Here is a 19,617-nt window from a genome sequence, read left to right on the forward strand (position 1 = left end):
TTTCTTGTATATTTATATTATTATTATATATATAACATTTTCTCTTTGTAAGGAAACATCATTTTGTTGGCCACTCTGGGCTACGAATGGAAACAAAGTTGATATAAAAAGATATATTTTCGCGAAAATTATCTTTACTTTCATCATATTTTGCTTAGGGTAAAATTTTTGAGTATCAAAACCTATCTCTTTACAACTCCCTCCTTTTCATAACCTATCATACTTTTATCAATCAAAGTCCATTTTATGTAGGCTGTTTTTGAATCCAGTCAACGACGGGTACTTCTGCTAGTATAATATAAAGCTGAACGTCTGTGTGTGTCTGGTCACGAATACGCTCCTATGTGGTTGACTATTATAGAAAACTGATCACATATAATGATAGAAGATGTACCGAGACACAGGAATGGGTATGTTTGATCTGGCATAATGATGATTCATTAAAATTGTGGGGTCTGCGTACGCGCCTGGTTCACAAAGTATGGAAATAAAAAATTTAAAAATTTAAAAAAAAAAACGTTTACAAGTGTTTTTGATATAGATGTACATAAGAATACTTTGATATGTTTTAACTTAAATAGGGATGGTATAATAAAATTGTAGGGTCTGCGTTCGCGCCTGGCCTCTATAGAATGGAAATAGGCACAAACTTCAACAAAGACTTTTCATATCTATCTGCGTAAGTATACTTTGATAATTATGTTTCAGTTTGAAGAAATATGGTATAATAAAATTATGGGGTGTTCGTTCGCACCTGATCTCCATAGAATGGAAATATGTCACAAAGTATAACAAGATTTTTTAATATAGATCCACAGAATATTGTGATAAGCGTTTCAGTGTGAACAATTATGGTATGATAAATTATCTATTTTATTTTTACTTTCATCATATTTTGCTTTGGTTTTGATACCCCCAAATTCAACCCAAATTTACAATCCTTCCTTTTCATAACCTATCATACTTTCATAAATCAGAGTCCATTTTCTGTAGGCTGTTTTTGAACCCAGTCAATGACGGGTACGTTTGCTAGTATATATATATATATATATATATATATATATATATATATATATATATATATATATATATATATATATATATAATGTAAAATAAGGTCCATGTGTCAGTAACGTCATCATCTTATGGAATTCTTTATTTAATTATCTACTTTGCTATGCTTGTTTTGTGGATATGTTATGAAATAGGTAGAACAGAATAAATTATCTATCTATCGATCTAGCTACATATCCATCTCGATTTATCTATATCTATTTAACTGGAGAGGTAGACAAGAAATGGATACGATGAATATTTATAAAACCTGTCAAAATATAACAGCTAGATCATAGACAAGTTTACCGGAAGGTCTAGTCAGCTGACCGGATCTACGTGTGAGTCACGTGAACAGGTTAGCTAGAGATCAGAGGAGTTGAAACTTAGAATTGAAGCAGAGCGGTTGGGCTTTTGTGTTATTATTTCACATAGAGCAGTGAATTTTTAAAGGTCGGTATGGTGTTTACCAGTTTTGCATTTTTTCTTAAGATCATCTTAAGTTTCTGTTTCTTTTTCAACTTCTTGCATGTTATCCGTTTCTCTCACTTTTTCTATTTGGGTATTTTTCCATATATAATTTTAAAAAATATCCAACTAGATAAAAGAAAAATAAATAAATAACCCAAATACAAGTGTGTAAATTTTTTAAAACTTTTTGCTATCTTATGTTTAAAGGTTTAGTAGATTGATTCGACATGGACTTTGGAAAAGAGATGACAAGATTTGAGCTGTTTTCCTTCCCAATGGCAAGAATGATCATTCACCTCTTTCTTTCCCCCCTTGAAGGTTCCATTTGCTGATCTTCGCTACAGGAATTATAACTATTTATAAAGAATAGATGAATTTTTGTTCAAGGTTTTCTGGTCTCGATCCGCTGTTTACAGTCTATATCTTTAGATATTAATAAGCCAGCTCATGAAGGATGTGTCTCTTTACATTGCACGGATGGTCATTCACTATGGAAAACTGTATTTTTGCATTACGTATAGTTGGAATGCATGGAGACTAGTCAAGAATGTCACTAATTGGCTATTTCGTAAATTTATTACTCGTCTGCAAACCATTTATAAGCTATTGAAAAATTTCACTCGCTTTGGTCTGTTGTGGCACAATCATAAGAGCCCTTTTCTGAGGAGTTCTTAGGCTCCCTACCTTTAAAAGTATTCTACCCGTTCTTCATGGTCCTTTGAAGGGGAGGTAAAATAACGTCAAGGCTGTTTTCATCTCACTTATTAGCTCGGCTCAGGTTGATAAATCTCAGCAGTGTCAAAGCAATCAGGGTACACAGGTGCCAAGGTCAAACCTACTTAGCTGACACCAGGATTTCAAAACCAAAATAACATGACTCTTTGTTTTTTTATATCTATCTATCTATCTATCTATCTATCTATCTATCTATCTATCTATCTATTCCCTTTCTTTTTCTATCTCCCTTTTTCTATGTCTTTTTATCTCTTTCATGTTTTGTCAGAAGAGAAGAATTGTAATTAAGTTGAATTTTGGATCCGGCTCACGGGCGAATTGGTCTCCAGTCCAGCTCAACATTCGAGTTCTAAGAAAATACCTCTTCTTAAATGTTTAAATAAATTCCTATTTTTATCAGGAAACTAGCATGTGTGCCCGGCGTTGCCCGGGTGTTTGGAGGTGTATGCTGAGCAAAAAAAAAACGGCCAATTTTTTTAACTTTGACCCCTATTATGACCCCTTAACATTTATTATTTTGGGCTCAAATCAAGTTATTAAGTTAGATCCATGTCCAAGGAGCCTATATCTAAAATTTCAAGTGTTTAGACCTAAGATTGTTGGAGGAGTTTGGTAGAGTTCTCAAAGGTCAAATCGTTGAATTTTTACCTCTTAACAGCCAAATTTCTAGCCGAAAACTGATCACGTAGATTTTCCCCAATCTCAGTACGCTGTATATCAAATTTCGAGTCTGTAGACTTTAAATTGACAGAGTTATTGCGTAGGGAAATGTATACACACAGACAGACACACAGACAGACAGACAGACACGTTCGCTTTTATAGATATACTAGCATGGGTGGCCGGCGTTGCCCGGGTGTTTGGAGGTGTATGCCGAGAAAAAAAACAAAGAAAAAAAACGAAAACGGTCAATTCTTTTAACTTTGACCCCTATTATGACCCCTTAAAATTCATTGTTTTGGGCTCAAATTGAGTTATGAAGTTAGATCCATGTCCAAGGAGCCTATATCTAAAATTTCGAGTGTTTAGACCCAAAATTATCGGAGGAGTTTGGTAGAGTTCTCAAAGGTCAAATCTTTGAACTTTGACCCCTTAATCGCCAAATCACGTATATTTTCCAAAATCTCAGTACCCTGTATATCAAATTTCGAGTCTGTAGACTTAAAATTGACAGAGTTATTGCGTAGGGAAATGTACACAGACAGACAGATACACAGACACGTTCACTTTTATAGATATATATATAGATAGATAGATAGATATGTCTGTCGCTCACTTTATACAGCATTCAGTTCGGCCCTATCAGTAATGACGCCAAGAACTTAATCCATCACCAGATGTAGCCGATAATATATCAACTTCCGAATCTAAACAGAATGTGCCTATAGTTTTATAGTGTTTAAACAGCCAGGGAGATGGTTGTCATGCCCATGACGAAACACTATTTCATAAATGTCCCCACAACATGGACAAACCAAGATAAGCTGGCCGGTAAATGAGCGTAAAACACTGACAATTTTTAAATATCAGTATTTTTCAATCTGTTATGCTTTAATTTGAAATTTATTTCAGATTATTGTCCACTTATGTTTGACGAGTTTTTTTTTTATCACTAAACATGCAGATTGAATTAATGTCTATTAATAATACATTTAAATTATGGTACATTGAAGAATGTTTCATTTCTCCATTTACAAAAATTTTGCAAATTGATTTGATGAATATTCCCTCCTTTAAAATAGTTCTAACAAATTTAATCTCACTTCTGAAATAGTAAATACAGCATAAATTAAAAAAGTGAAAAACGAGATGCTGTTTAAAATGAATATTATTTAATGATGAAAACATTTGAAAGATAATTTGTTGCATAATAGGAAATTAAATTTTAAAACGTAACCAGAATGCACCAACTAATTCGTAGCAATCAGAAATAAATGGGTGAATTATGAATAAATCAGTTGGAGATTATCTTCATATTCGGTTTCACATTCGTTTTACATGCTGGCATATATTGGACAGCTTTAAGAAATTGACTTTTAAACTAACCCATCTACGAGGAGGTCTTTATCTATTTCTCTTTCTTTTAGGAACCAGAGAGTGTCACCTTGACTTTTCCTTTCCTGTTGCTTAGACTTGGTTACTTAAGTACTTTATGCATTTAGATTTTTTTTTTCATTTTTCTTCCTTTGAAGATTGTAATGCTGGGTATGGGGCAGCCAAACCAGCTGCCAACATTGCCCCGCTTTTTATTGAAACCAACCGAGAGCTCTTTTTAGTATCCTCGCTGTTCCCTTAAGTGCAATTGTCTGGATCTCTTTTGCACTTGGTTCACCAGGAATATTAGTAAGGTAGGACTTCAGGTTCTTCTTCATAAGCCCTGTAGCACCTATGATAACTGGTATGATTGATATCTCCCTAAGATTCCAGTTTCTTTTCATATCGTACATGAGACCTTGATATTTTGTCTGTTTCTCTCTTTCAGCTCTGTTCAGGCCGCCATCATTAGGAACACTCACTTCAATCAAGGTAGCAACTCTCTCTGACTTATTCCATATAACTATGTCAGGTTTCACAGCAGCATTTTCAAATGTGACTGCGTGTGACGAAGATGAAGCACGTGTGTTTTAAGGGTCAAGATATGTGTGCGTGGTTTAATGACTACGTTTGTTAAAAAAGGTGTCCAATGTTTGTAAACAAAACAGAGCAGTTGAACCGATACTTCAACAACACTTTAATTTACCATGGTGTGTGACCTTATAGAATCGTGTTTCCATGTAAGTATGAGCCAAAGTTTTATCTGGGTCTTATTTCTTCATATTGCATGAAATAGTGTCGAAATTATGCCATAAAAACGATGATAACTATTTATCTGATCAAGCTTAAATTTTTCTTTGTGATTACAATTATCAACGATTAATAAATATACCCATTAAATTTTGTAAAATCGGAATTCGAAATCCCGTTAAATTTTAATCTTCAGCGAAAGTATCAAGTTCAAGATCAAAGGCCAATATTAAGATCATATAAGATGCAGAACTTCATTGGCTACAGATTGAGTCAAATCGTAAGGTTCTACGATGAACAAAACTGGAGTTATAATTCTGAATTTTTGAGATAAGGTATGAATGTTTATGTTATTTGAATCAATCGGACAATTGTTCTCATCTTGAGTGTTATCTGGCGGAACATTGTGCTAATAACACTCACGATGAGGGCAATTGTCCGATTAATCCAAATAATACACAACCGACGTTATCATCAAACAATATTTTAACTAAGATTGTTAACAATAGGTTAAGCAATGTGTACGTTAGGCTAAATAAAAGATACCTTTCGTTAAGCTAAACACTAACTTAAGTTCGTATTGGCAATTGAACTTTCCCTATAAGAACTGGTGATCAAAGTGTAGTATCTGTTCTTCAGATGCTGCACTTCAATTTCTTGTTCTCTCTCAGCGGAGTAGAAATCCTTCACGACTGAGACAATTTAAAATTTTGTTCCTTTTCTCCACGTTAAAAAACGATCCTGGTGTCTAACTCTGTCTCGTGGGGAGGCATTGTAAATAGGAAGAACGGGTGCCCCCCCCCATCCAAAATATTTTACATTAAATTTGTTGAGTCTGCGTTTTGAACAGCTATAAGCAGCAAATAATTCAATAGTTCATCGTTAAGACCAGGGACGTGAGTAAGTTACTTTAACTTAAAATGAACATCATCTGCTTACTTATACATCGTGCTTTGTCACTCTTACCTTTCCAAAAAGCTATTTTTAAAATCATAATAAACCAGGAAGTGTAACTGAAAATTAAATTAACTTACCAAATTCACCCCTCATCTAAATATTAAACAGGTATTTTTATATTATAATCTGAAAATTTGGTGTTTAATCGATGATATCCCAAAGAAGAAAAAAATCAATAATACATATTTTTATGCCAAAGTAAAAAAAAACCCTCAATAATCTAAATGGAATTTCGAACTGAACAGTTTATTTAGTATGGTTGATTGTTCTTGTTCTGTTACCTATGACAGGGTAGTCAGCATAGCCTGTGGTGAGGATTGAACCTTAAACCTCCGAAAGATTGTAATTAGATTTAATTATTACTTATACTTCAACTATTGTGTCACAGGTTCTCGTGAAGAAAATAACAATTTGATAACAGTTATTCTCATAAAGTATTTTTATTATTATTATTATTATTATTATTATTATTATTATTATTATTATTTGGATTCAGACTACTCAATATTGAGTAGTCTGAATAATCCAAATAATTTGAGTGTTATAGCTTGAGTGTTATTTTCATGACATTTCGGTCGATGTAATCTCCAACTTTTTTCAGGTGTATCTTGTCGAACTCGGGAATCTTTAAGTTGAAGTTGGAGAATTTCTGACAAACTCGGAAATCCGCAAAGAATTTCGAAAGAAACCTTTTATTAAATCCACGTTGGTAGAGGGGGGGTAGCATGCTCTGGTTCCGTCGGCCATGACCAGGTAGAAGTTTTAAATAATTCGCAATTGTATTTTGAGTACCACCAGCACTGAGAATTTAATCATCAACCTCCAGGAAAATGTAACTAACAACTAAATTTTACCAAGTAATTCTGTGTAGATTCCAGAGTTCGACAGAAAAATTCCTGCGTTTGACAAAATACACGTGAAAATAGTTGAAAAATTGTAAAAAAAACACTCAAGAGCAGTAATCCGAATAATCCAAATAATAAGAAATATCAATCCTGATTATATGAACATCTGGAAGATTCGATTGAAATCCTGTGTATTTCCAACATAGTATTTTTTCTCATTATAATATATAGGTGAAATATACGTGCAAGTCCTATGGTATTTAAGAAAGTCAATATCTTGAATCCCAATAGATGTATCTGATCGATATCACTGTCCTTCAAGAAAAGCTCTCCTTGAGAGAATTTGCACCTGTCTGAGGATTGATGATGCTGTTGTGGCAGCAGGCATACTGGGAAATAAATTGAGCTAATTGGCATGCTGCCAATCGCAGACTGAGAGAAATGACCGGTGATAATTAAAGGTACAAAGTGAATGGCTTACAGGCAAAAGAAAGCGATTCTAACCAACATGTATGCTTCTCATGTTCGTAAATACAGAGATTTTCTGACTAATCTGACTAATAAGTAACAATTATTATACAGAAAGGAAATGAAGATCCAGAATAATTATGTGATAGAAATCCAATTGAATCAATAATTCGGTGCTAGAAGAAATTTCTGTATGAAAGGACTGATCCAAGTATTCGTCTGTTGGATGGTGGGGAATATGACACAGCAGATTTTTATAAAGTGATGGTCTCCATAAAATTTTGTTTCTCCACTTTCATATCTTTTTGCACTAGAATGCATGCCAAATTTAAAAGTGAATTCTAGCAATAATTTTCAAATTTATTCTCTATGACATCTGAGCACAGTATCAACTTTAGTATTGTATGAGGATGTATTTAGATATGGAATTTGTTTTTTCATCTAAAATAGTAATAATATTATTTGTTTTAAATATAAAATATTAGTTTTATTGCATTAGTGCACAGATTTAGAATACATTAGAATTGCATTGGAGCACAGATTTAGAATATATTTATTTGAAAGATAATCTGTAATGTGGTCGTTATGCTTGAACCGTGTTTGTTACAGTCCAAACCTATCTTGGACCCACCCCCGACGCCATTCGACACTGTCGAAAAAGAACAAACAAAACAAAAAAATAAATCCAGATCGACGTGTTTTCTTTTTTAATAAAAGCATTTATTACCGTTACTCTCCCATCTCGACACCAACTTAAAAAGTCTCCCGCTGCCACATGTCCATCTAACTTGTCAAGTGTTTCTCTTTCTTCCGGACCACACGCCGGCCACAGGCGACCCATTCTCACCGTCACCTTACACGTCCATCTCTATCAGCGTCGACTTTTTTCTCCTCCACGTGGTGTCCTATTTTTCCTTTTTTTTTCCCCCACCAGCTTGCACACACTTCCTAATTTGCATACGTGTTCAAACGTTGCTCTTGCTGCTAATACATTTTTTTATCTTACGATCATCAATATTAAATTGTTGAGACTATTTTTTTTTATGAGTAAATGCAATGGTTTCTTTTAAGCTGCTCTGACATTAGAGATGGTGTTTATTGTGGCTTGGTGGACTAACACAAAACATACCTTAAAAAACTTGTTTTCTATAGATTTTCGGGTGTGCGGAAAACGAATATCATTTAAATTTTCCACAATAAGTATTTTTCTAAATAAACACCACCCCCTAAAAAAAATTATTTATTTTTATCAGTGAATGCAATGGTTTCTCTAACCCTCCTCAGACATTTTCCTCAAAACCTCTGGCCTTGATGGAGGGAAGACTAAAACTTGCTGTTATTTCAGATTATTTGAAACCATAACAGCAATTTGTAGTCTCCCCTCCATTAAGGCCAGAGGTTTTGGGGAAATATCAGATATTTTGTAATTCATATTAAAAACTAGGAAAAAAATGACTATGATTGAAATACTGGTAAAGTTGCAGTATCTTTCCACCCTCAAAAACTCCTTTAAAATTACCTCTATCATAAGTTTTCAAGGGTGCTCAAAAAGAAAACAGCAGTTAAAATACCAGGAAACGAGCAATTTCAATAATATGATTAAATAACAGTTTTAAGAAGTAGGGGATCACTTTTCTATATTAATTTAACGTAAAATAAACATTCACTTCATAGGCAAACTGGCCATAAAGCGGGTGCTCATTTCACGTTAAATTAATATTGAAATATTTCCAACGAACCTTCATTTGTTAAATTCTGATTAATAGTCACTGAGATTTCAAACTCATAATATTGCTAAAAAAGTGGAATATATTTATATAATAATACTGGATGTGTGTGTGCGTCTGTACATGAATAGGCTTCAATATGGTTTACTATTATACTAAACTGACCACATACAATGATAGAAGAGGTATCAAGGAACAAAAATGGCTATGTCACATTTTGAAAAGTGGTGGTTTATTAAAATTGTGGGGTCTGTGTACGCGCCCACTCCCCAAAGAATAGAAATAAAAAAAGAAAAAACTAAAACTAAGAAGGGTTTTTGATATAGATGCGCATAAGAATACATTGATAAGTATGTTTCAGCTTGAACAGGGAGGTATAATAAAATTGTGGAGTCTGCGGTTGAGCCTGGTATGCATAAAACGAAAATATGCCACAAACTTTAACAAAGTCTGTTGATATCTGTCCGTGTAAGTATACTTTAATAATTGTTTTTTTTAAATTACATTTTCACTCCAAACAAAGCATATTGCTACTTTTATGTAGGGGGTTACTATCAGGGACATAAGCTACAGGGGCACTATGTAGAGAATTGGGCAGCAAGATGTCGGTTCACATTACACTTGAACTTCTGCATGTCAGTACAGTTGGGGAAGCAGGGACCCGGAAGGGAATTCCAAAGTCTAGCGGTTCTGGGGAAGAAACTACTGGAGTAGAAGGCTCTCTTACATCTAGAGATCTCTACTGTGAAAGGGTGGGATTTAGCTGCTTGTTGGGTTTGTCGGGGGTATTTATGTCAAGGGGGTACAAGTGCTTGCAGTTCGTCGGAGCATCCACTGTTAAAGTACTTGTAGAACAGGCAGAGGGATGCAACATTTCGTCGATGGGACAGAGGTTGAAAGCTTAGATGACGATTCTCTTTTGAACCTTTTCTAGGAGCAAGAGACTAGTAGCAGATGCACCAGCCCAAATATGACAACAATACTCCATACATGAGTGAATGGTGGCCTTATAGAGGTACAGGATACTTTTGGGTGTTAGTAGTTTTCTAGCACGGTAGAGAGAACCTACCTTCGTTGCAGTGGTCCTGGCAAACTCATGTTACCTGTGAACGTAAGGTCAAGGAGTTTAAAAGATGTACTTTCAGATAAAGAGTCTTTGGCCATTGTTATTAGTGGTAGAGAAGTTTTCTTGTAATTATTGAAGGAAACCAGTTTAGTCTTGGCAGCATTGAATCCATATTGTTGGTCGGTCAGAAGTTAAGCATTTGTAAGGTGATGGACTAGAGCTTGGTTAATTATGGACTCAAATATTTTGGCGAAAAGTGGGAGGAGGCTAATGAGGCGATAATTTAATGGGTCAGTTCTTTCGTCAGAATTCTTGAAAACTGGTACCACAGAAGCATTTTTCCAGCAGTCACGAAAGCAAGATTCATTAAGGCATTTGTTGTAAAGTTTGGAGAGAACTGGAGCTACTTCGGTGGAGCACTTTTTTAATAGCACAGCCGGGATGAGATCAGGTCCACATGCTTTTGAAGTGTCAAGATTTTTTATGATAGCATGCACCTGAGAAGCGGTGATTTTCCGATCGTCTAGTGTGGCGTCTGTCCACAAAGGAAAGTCAGGGAGGGGGTGGTTAGCAGGGTCCAGTATAGAGTTGGAGGCAAGCATGTTAGCCTTCTCGGTTGCTGAGCAAACAACCTCATGATTGTTAGATAGTGGGGAATTGTTGATTGCCCATTATTTACTACACTGTTGTAGATTTTCCAGAAATCACGGATTCTTAATTTCTGTGCTCAATGCGTTTTTTGGTGGTTTCAGTAAATTCTTTCTTAGCTGTCACTAGTTCTTTCTTACAGTTACTTTTGGCTTCTATATACTTCTGTCTGTTTGAACTGGACTTATGTCAGTTAAATCTGCAATATGCAGATTTTGTGCAATGGCAGCTGCACAAGTAGAAGTAAACCATTGGGGAAACTGGGGCTTGCTGTAAAATTTCTGTGTGGGAACATGTGCTTCAATTGCCGTTTTGAACCATTCAGTGGTCTCATTTGCGCACTGTTCAGCAGGAAGAGAAAATAATGTATTATATAAAAGGCATGGGGTATCTCTGATGAGATCCCTGATGGCTTCCCCGTCAGCCTTTTTATATCTCATTGTTTCGAGCAATGCCTCTTCAAATTTGGCTCTAGAGTTTAGGGCGATTTCAACCATTATCACTGCATGATCAGCGTTCCCAAGTGGGCTGTGGGAATTTGTTATACAATCATTGGGAACTGTGGTCAGAAACAGACCTAGAAGTGATGCGTGTTGTTTTTGCTGGTCTGGGAAATAATAAAATTATGGGGTCTGCATCTGCACCTGACCTCCATAAAATGGAACTATGTCACAAAGTTTAACAAGGTCTTTTAATATAGATCCACATGAGAATATTGTGATAAGCATGTTACAGTTTGAACATGTGGCGTAATAAAATAATGGGGTCTATCTGGCTTTCATAGAATACGTTTTAATTTTTTTTACTAAAATATAGTTTAAGAAAAGTAAGTTGTTTTAGAGCAATGTTGAAACCAATTTAGGTGATCGAAATAGGATTTGACCAATATTTAAATAATGTATTATATAAAAGGCAAACGTGTGTGTGTGTGTGTGTGTGTGTGTGTGTGTGTGTGTGTGTGTGTGTGTGTGTGTTTATATGTCTCGCAAAAACTTTCGATAGGTGCGTTGGAATGTGCCATAATCGGTATCGTTTTAAAGCTTGATCTCTTCAAATGTTGAAAAATTGGCCAAAAACATTAATTCCTTCACCCTCACTTAGGCAATTTTCTACAAGAAGGGGTCAGTTTTTTTTGTTAACATTTTCACAAGTCATCGTCCCTTTTCGACTACTCTTAATTCCAAAGCTAATGACATCCGGTTTCATGATGGACGCATCATCTAAGACGTTAGGTTTTTTTTTCATGTTCTTTTCCTCCTTGGCATTACGGGTTTGAGCCTGCCTACTATCATTTTTTTTATTTATTTAACACCTCTCTCCACCCGGCCTGCCTACTGTTGTTTTGATCTCCCCCTACCACTACTACCACTTTTTTATAACCCCCACCCCCGGTGGTCCTTACTACACCACCTCGCCACACCTGGACAACGCCGGGTACCTCAGCTACTCGTAACCAAATTGAATATTGAAATGCTCATATCTTTGGTTCTATGGGACAAAACTACATGAAAATTTGCAGGCTTTTTGAAGATTATAAAAATAATGGTCAAATAATGGATTATATAATAATGGCCAAAATTTTATGACAATTGGTAAAAAGAACCTATATTTTCAAACCAATAAATTATGCCTAAATTTACCTACATTTGTATATATAGTGTCATAGAAGGCCAGCTTTAATTTTGCTGCTTTTGTTGTATCGTCTGTGACCTTGCCAGGACACTAATATATACAAGCAGGATCCATGTACCGGCGTTGCCCGGTGGAAGTATGCCTCTCACCCCACCTGTAAAAAACCCAATTAAACTATGGTTGTTAGTGGGAGCCCAGCGAAATAGTGGGCACTGGCGCCTATGACCATAATGAATGTACCGTGCCGAAGTAACAACGTTAAACCCATTCTTAACATGGAGATTTAATTATATGATGTTATTATTCTGTACTTTCACCTCACATGTCAAATAAAAGTCGGGTAGTGTGGCCTATTAGATAGCAGTTGTTACCGTCCGCCTGTAAAGTGTAAAAAAAAATAGAAAAGAATGAACTAAAAATTAATTATAACCCATTGCATTTATTCTGGAAGGAACATTATGTCACAAGGAAAAAAGAAACAACCAAAAAACATTGCGGTGAACCTGAACAATGATTCCTGTAGCCTTTAAATTTTTCCTTTTAACTTTGTTGTAAATTTTTCTGGCGATTATCATCGAGTAAAGGCTTAATTTTCAGATTAAAAAGAAATTTAAGGTAGTATTTTTTAATGACTGTAATAGTCAGGGAGCAATTTGTAATGATAATGTTTGAATAAATGGAGCACCTACTTTTTTGCCATGTCAGTTGTTAACACTGTCCCTAGCCGTTAAACGTTTTCCTTTTCTGTTGGTATGTACAATTTTTTCCAAGGTATTTTGGTAAGCATGTCATCTATGATAAGTGCGGTAGAAATTTGGAAAAAAACTGAAAAGAAAAATCTAAATGCTAGTGTGAGCATTAACAACGAGAGTGGCCAAAAAGTGGGTGTTCACTGTAGTAGAACGCTATAATTCCAAAGATAAGCCTGTAAGCACTGATAATCGCCCAAAAAATTTACGAATAAGTGAAAAATAAAAAAAAAATAAATGGTAGGAGCAGCGTTTTTCAGATCCGCCAATTCTTTTTTTTTTGTTTTTTTATTTTGCAATTAAATGTTCTAAAAGAATAAACGTGTCCAATAGCCTACCCTAATTGGGTTGCCAGACTCTACTAAATAATTTAAACTAAATCTTTCAAAACAATAAAAAAAAAGCCAAATTGATAGCCAGATTTTCTCAAACAAACAAACAAAAAACAAATTGGAAAAACATTTATATATTTTATACATTATTACTATTATTTTTGTGTGCTTGTATAGATTGGTGATGTTTTATACCGGCGCATTTCATATATATTTACATATTGAAGAGTTTAGCTTTCAAATAATCGCGTCTTTTTATTACGATTTGTTCTGGAAAAAAATCATGAGAATTTTATTTAAAAAAGTATGTTGAAGAAATAAAATTGTTAACAAAAAATAAGTTAATTTTATTTCGTTCAATAAATTTCCATATATTTTTTTCGGCATAATAATAAAAAACACAAATATTTGTCCGGAGTTAACATTTTCAATATAGCCATATTCTCTATATAGCATTAATAAACGTAATGTTCACGGTTGAAAAAAAAAGTTAAATTGGTTGTTTCTCATTACTTTTCATAGTCACCTTAATTTAACGACATTTTTGAGTAATCTGTAAATGAATGAAACATGTAAAAGTATTGCTGGAAAATAGCCAAACAACGCACGCACGTGCTTTGTTTATTTGCCCGTCGGAAAGCATAACGTCATTACACAAAAACTATTTGTCGGCGACAATGTTGCATGCCATATTCATTATCATAATACCGGAAAACCTATATGTCGTCACATCGCACGGAAAAAATAAAATAATTAATAAATAGACTTCCATACTTTTTAGATTTTTGTTTTTTTTTGTTTTAATTTTAAGAGAAATCTTAATATAAAAGACGCAAATATTTGAAAGCTAAACTCTTCCTTAAATAAATATATATGAAATGCGTCGGTTTGAAACATCACCAATCTCCACGTAATGAGCTTAATGGTAAAAAAAAATTGATGACAATAAAGGCGATTCTTATAGTGGATAGCGTGTTTTAAATTTTGTAAAAGAAAGCTAGTAAATGGGTTATATATTCATTTAATGATCTTACATGACTGCATTAAATGAACTTGACGCCGGGCGAAATAATAAGTTCCTTAGTGACGCCATATTTCAATATTAGTAAGCGTTCGTTTATAAAATAAAGAACTGGATTCCAGAATATGAGAATTTTCAGAACTCAGCCAATCAGAATGGACGGACTTTGATGAAGGAGCCTCTATTATTTATGAATCCGAAATTGGAAAGATTATGTTAGGACTATGTATGTATGAGCCAGTTATAGTCGATGTAATCACAAAATCTGTGGAAGTGTAGAATTTGGTAGCAGTGGTAGGACTAAATATTTAAGAGAAGAATAGAAACTCCTTCCTCTAAAGATGTTGCAAATGTTAATGGTGTTGCTTGTAACATTCAATGTAGTATTTGATTATCACGACTGAATGTATCTAAAGTGGTGTTCGAACGCTACATAAACTACATTAGCCTAGATTATTGAATTTATATGCAGCATCTGTTGTTGCAAACCTACGATACTTTGGTCCAGAGAGGAATTTCTTCAGTCATTTTATTATATTTATATATATATATATATATATATATATATATATATATATATATATATATATATATATATATATATAAGAGAGAAAGAAAATTAAAACTGTAAGTTGAACTTTACAATCAAAATTTATTGTTCGACTGAATACTCCAAAAAACAATTTACAAAGTCCTTATTCTGCGGAGTTTTAAAGTATGCTATTCTTATTATTATTCTCATCAGAGGACATACAGAAATCAGCAAATTATATTTGTAGCAATGATGGAATTTACTAGTTAAGGCATTAATTGAAACCGCAAATTATAAGTTGCCAAATAAAAAATTAAAAAATATTGGATATGTAGAAAACTAATATAAAAACAAACCGTGCATAATATTTCATCTTGAATGAAACTCCTCTCGAGTTGATCCAAAATGCAAAATAGTTCTTTAGATGGAATGTATTTCAAAGTAAGTCTAGCGTGACGATGCTTATAATCTGATTGGAAAGTTTTCAAAACAGCTGAAATAATGAAAATTGTTTTTTCCGGGCAGTGCAGTAATCCAAAGAGAAGTCTGTCCCTCGTCAAATGGAACCTAATAATAAAAATGTTATTGATATAAGTTTGAAGTTTACCATTGCGTATATCAGGTAAACATTACATCCTTTTGTTTTCATTAATATATATATATATATATATATATATATATATATATATATATATATATATATATATATATATATATATATATGTCATCCACACATATATATATATATATGTGGGTGGGTGGGTGTGATGTCTTAAAAATGTACTGTAATGACCTGTTTCATGACGTTTGCGAATCCCTTGGCGCGCATTATCAGCATTGTCTGGGCAATAATGGCCATTAATATGATCACTATGAACATTTGTGAATATGATTCTTCAATTACATTTGTCTTCTGTATTCAAAACTATTTCATTTTACTCTGTCCCAAAAAGTTTACCATCATTCGAAGTGTGAGTACATTTTTTGAGACACCCATGATTGTTGAGAAAATATTGTATTTATTGTTAAAACTAGCCTCAAGAGTTTAACATTGCTGATAGTAAGATAAAAAAAAAGCAATTCAAATCCATATATGATATAAAGTGGATTTTATTCGGAACGATTTTGATGATGGAGCTTATATCGCAAAAGAGGAAAGAAAAGGCAAGTGAGCTCTCTGAAGGATTGTAAATGTTTTAATGGCAATTCTTTTTTCTGCCTTTTAAAAGATAAACATGTCTTTAAAATCGGGAGAAGGCGAGATGTACACAGAATGCATTATATTATTGGAAATTGAAAAAATTATAAAACATTATTTAACCTCCCGCCTCCCAAATAACTTTAAAGATAGAATTAAATATAAAATCACAAAGGATAAAGAAAATAAGAAGAGGAATTAAATGGAGAAATACTCATTTTTCTGGTTAAAGAGGATAAAGAGTTATGGCATGAATCAAAAAATGGCAAAAAAGTAAAACATAAAAACGCTTCATAAAAGTGAATTTCCAAGACAAGTATAATAACCTTTAAGTTGCAACAGGCAAAATGCATTATTGAAAACAGTGATCTCCAGATAATAAACAAACAGATAATATTAACACGTGTATACAAATATGTAATACCGGTGTGCATAATATATATATATATATATATATATATATATATATATATATATATATATATATATATATATATATATATATATATATATATATATATACTAGCATTTCGGCCCGGCGTTGCCCGGGTGTTTGGAGGTGTATACTGAGCAAAAAGAAAAAGAAAAGAAAAAAATGATCCCATTGTTTAAATTAAGGTTATATATAAAGTTTATTATTAATGTGTTATTCCTAATATTCATTAATGACCTCCCTGATAAAATTGTCTGTGAGATGGATATATATGCTGATGAATATCAGGAATAATAAAGGTCCCAGGATAGACCCTTGAGATACTCCCGCATTTATGTCATATTGTTTAGATGTATGACCGTCGAGGACAACCTGGATTTTTCTCTTATCTAAGAAAGATTTAATTATGTTATGTATTCTTCCATCTTTTATAAACAACTTTAAAACTATATATTAATAAGTGTCTGTCGTTTAATTGTTACGTACTTCCATTTCTTGTAATAAATAATTTTACCAAGAATTCTTCATAAGTTTCGGTTCCGATTATAGCTGAAGGTTGGTTGTTTTTGTTTTATGGCATAAAGAAGAAAAAATTCTTTATAGAATATATTTGTTGTTTTCAAGTCGGTTTCTATTTAACCCATAGTTGGAACCCTAACAGGTACTACTACACTGGATTAGAGTGGACCTTGGAGCAATGGTAGTTAAAAGGTGGCTCCACACTCCCCAAAAACCTGCAAGCTGGGGCCTCACCACTGGATATAGTTTAAAGTCATATCCAGGACCTAATAGCTGAAGGAACTCAAGTTATATATATACATATATATATATATATATATATATATATATATATATATATATATATATATATATATATACAAGAGAATTTTAAAATCAAGATTAATATTTTTTTAAATCTGTAAATAATGTAAGCAAGCAGTCAGTAATAGAAAGTTGTAAGTAAAAAATATTTTAACATAAAAATTAACAAAAGTATGGTCAGTAATTTTTTTAAAAACTGGTAATACCTTGCTTAATTTGCAAGATTGTGTTGAGTCTGTAAAATGAAAGAAAGAAAGGGAAAATTAATTTTATTTCGGGGGTTTAGGTACAATTCATGTGAACTCTAAAATAAGATTTGTCTGTTTTATTATTGCGACAATTGTTAAGGGTTGATAAATTTTTAGTTACAACGTCATACCAAATCGATCCCCCGTTTTGTAACGAATAAACATATTGTGGTTTTTATACAATGTTGTTTTTCTAAAAGGTGAGTTTTTTTTTTGTTACTTATTAGATATAACTTTTTTTGGCGAACATATACAAAAGAGGCCCCTGCATGCCAACTGCCGGCTATCATGTAGAATGCGCCCTGCTTATAGGGCCACATGTTGGCTAAAACTGATTTTTTTTGTGTTTTTTTGTGGATAAATAATATGACAACAAAACCAAATTAAATTTCGAATTGTTTTTAAATGTTTGGAACTTGTGGGTATTAACACCCCCCCCCCCGCCGCCGCAGCCGCTGAAATTTCGGTATTAGTTTACTGTAACGCCCGTATAGAAACGTATAGAAATATATATATATTGTTGGTGGTAGATTTACAGTTTCCGTCGCGAAGAAATTGTATTCATGATATGAAGAAATCACTATTTGAAAATTTAATTTAGTTTTGTTGTTATGTTACTTATCCAAAGCAAAAAAAAATATATAATAACATCTAAAGTAGTCAACCGAGCAGAACAACGCAAAAAAAAAAAAACAAACACAAAAAAGCACTTGCATTTGGTGTTGTCATATTGGTGATCCAGAAAAGAAATATATATATATAACAACGAAAGCAGCCAACCAAACAGAACAACGCAAAAAAAAAAAAAAAACATAAAAAAAAGAACACCAGTTGTAGCCAAAATTTGCAGGGCGCATTCTACATGAAATAGTTAATTATTACCCAATCAGTGGTTATCCAGGGAATTAATAGAAATAAGAAACCGTGAAAAAAAGTAAAGGGGAGGGGAATGATGGATGTAATCAGGTGTAAGATAAGAAAAATAAAATAGGTTGTTATTGATTAAACGGTAATTGTAAAGTGTTTGATTAAACGCAGGTTAAACAGAAATAATGAATGAAAGTGTTAACGGAAATAAAAATATTATCAATATGTTATAATAAAAAAATAAATGTGCAGACTATAAGATGTAAGTAAGTGATAGTTAAATTTTTTTTGATAGAAAGGCAGACTATAAGATGTAAATAAGTGCTCGTTAAAAAATGTTTTGATGGAAAGAAAATATTGTGTAGATAATGGTAAAATAAAGTAAATGTGCAGACAATACGTTGTAAGTATGTGATATGTAAAAATAAATTGGCAGAAAGGAAATATTGTAAAAATAAAGGTGAAAATAAATTTTTATAAAGTAGGCAATAATTGATATTTTTTGTAGATTAAAATTGAATGAAATAATTTGTATGTAGATTAAAACAAAAAACAATGAATAGAAATGGCAGAAAGGAAAATGAAGAAAAATTTTGCAGACGATAATGGGTAGATGAATAATATATAAACACAAGAAAAATTAATTTATCGGAATACCGATAGGTTTTATAACAGTCGAAAACTATAATTCACAAAAGTATTTGGGAGTCTTGTCATAAAATGTAGTAAAAGAAAGTATACCAAATAATAAAATGAGAAAATGAAGAAAATCACATTTACTGTGTGTGTTTACTGTTTATGTAAGTCAGCGGGTTTGGTTGCCATAACAACGTGACGGTAGTGAACGTGCGTGTGTGCGCGTGTGCTGGCTAGTGGTACTAATAATTTTGTAGGAGCGTTTGTTTTCGTGTAATTTAGTTTCGTATATATATATATATATATATATATATATATATATATGATTTTCAGAATGTGAGAGATTGTATATAATAAATTCCACAGTCAAACAACGTCGCAGCCACAAGAGCC

Source organism: Euprymna scolopes, chromosome 3 (assembly GCF_053919585.1).
Source record: "Euprymna scolopes isolate OS-2025 chromosome 3, ASM5391958v1, whole genome shotgun sequence".
In the NCBI taxonomy this organism is placed as follows: Eukaryota; Metazoa; Mollusca; class Cephalopoda; order Sepiida; family Sepiolidae; genus Euprymna; species Euprymna scolopes.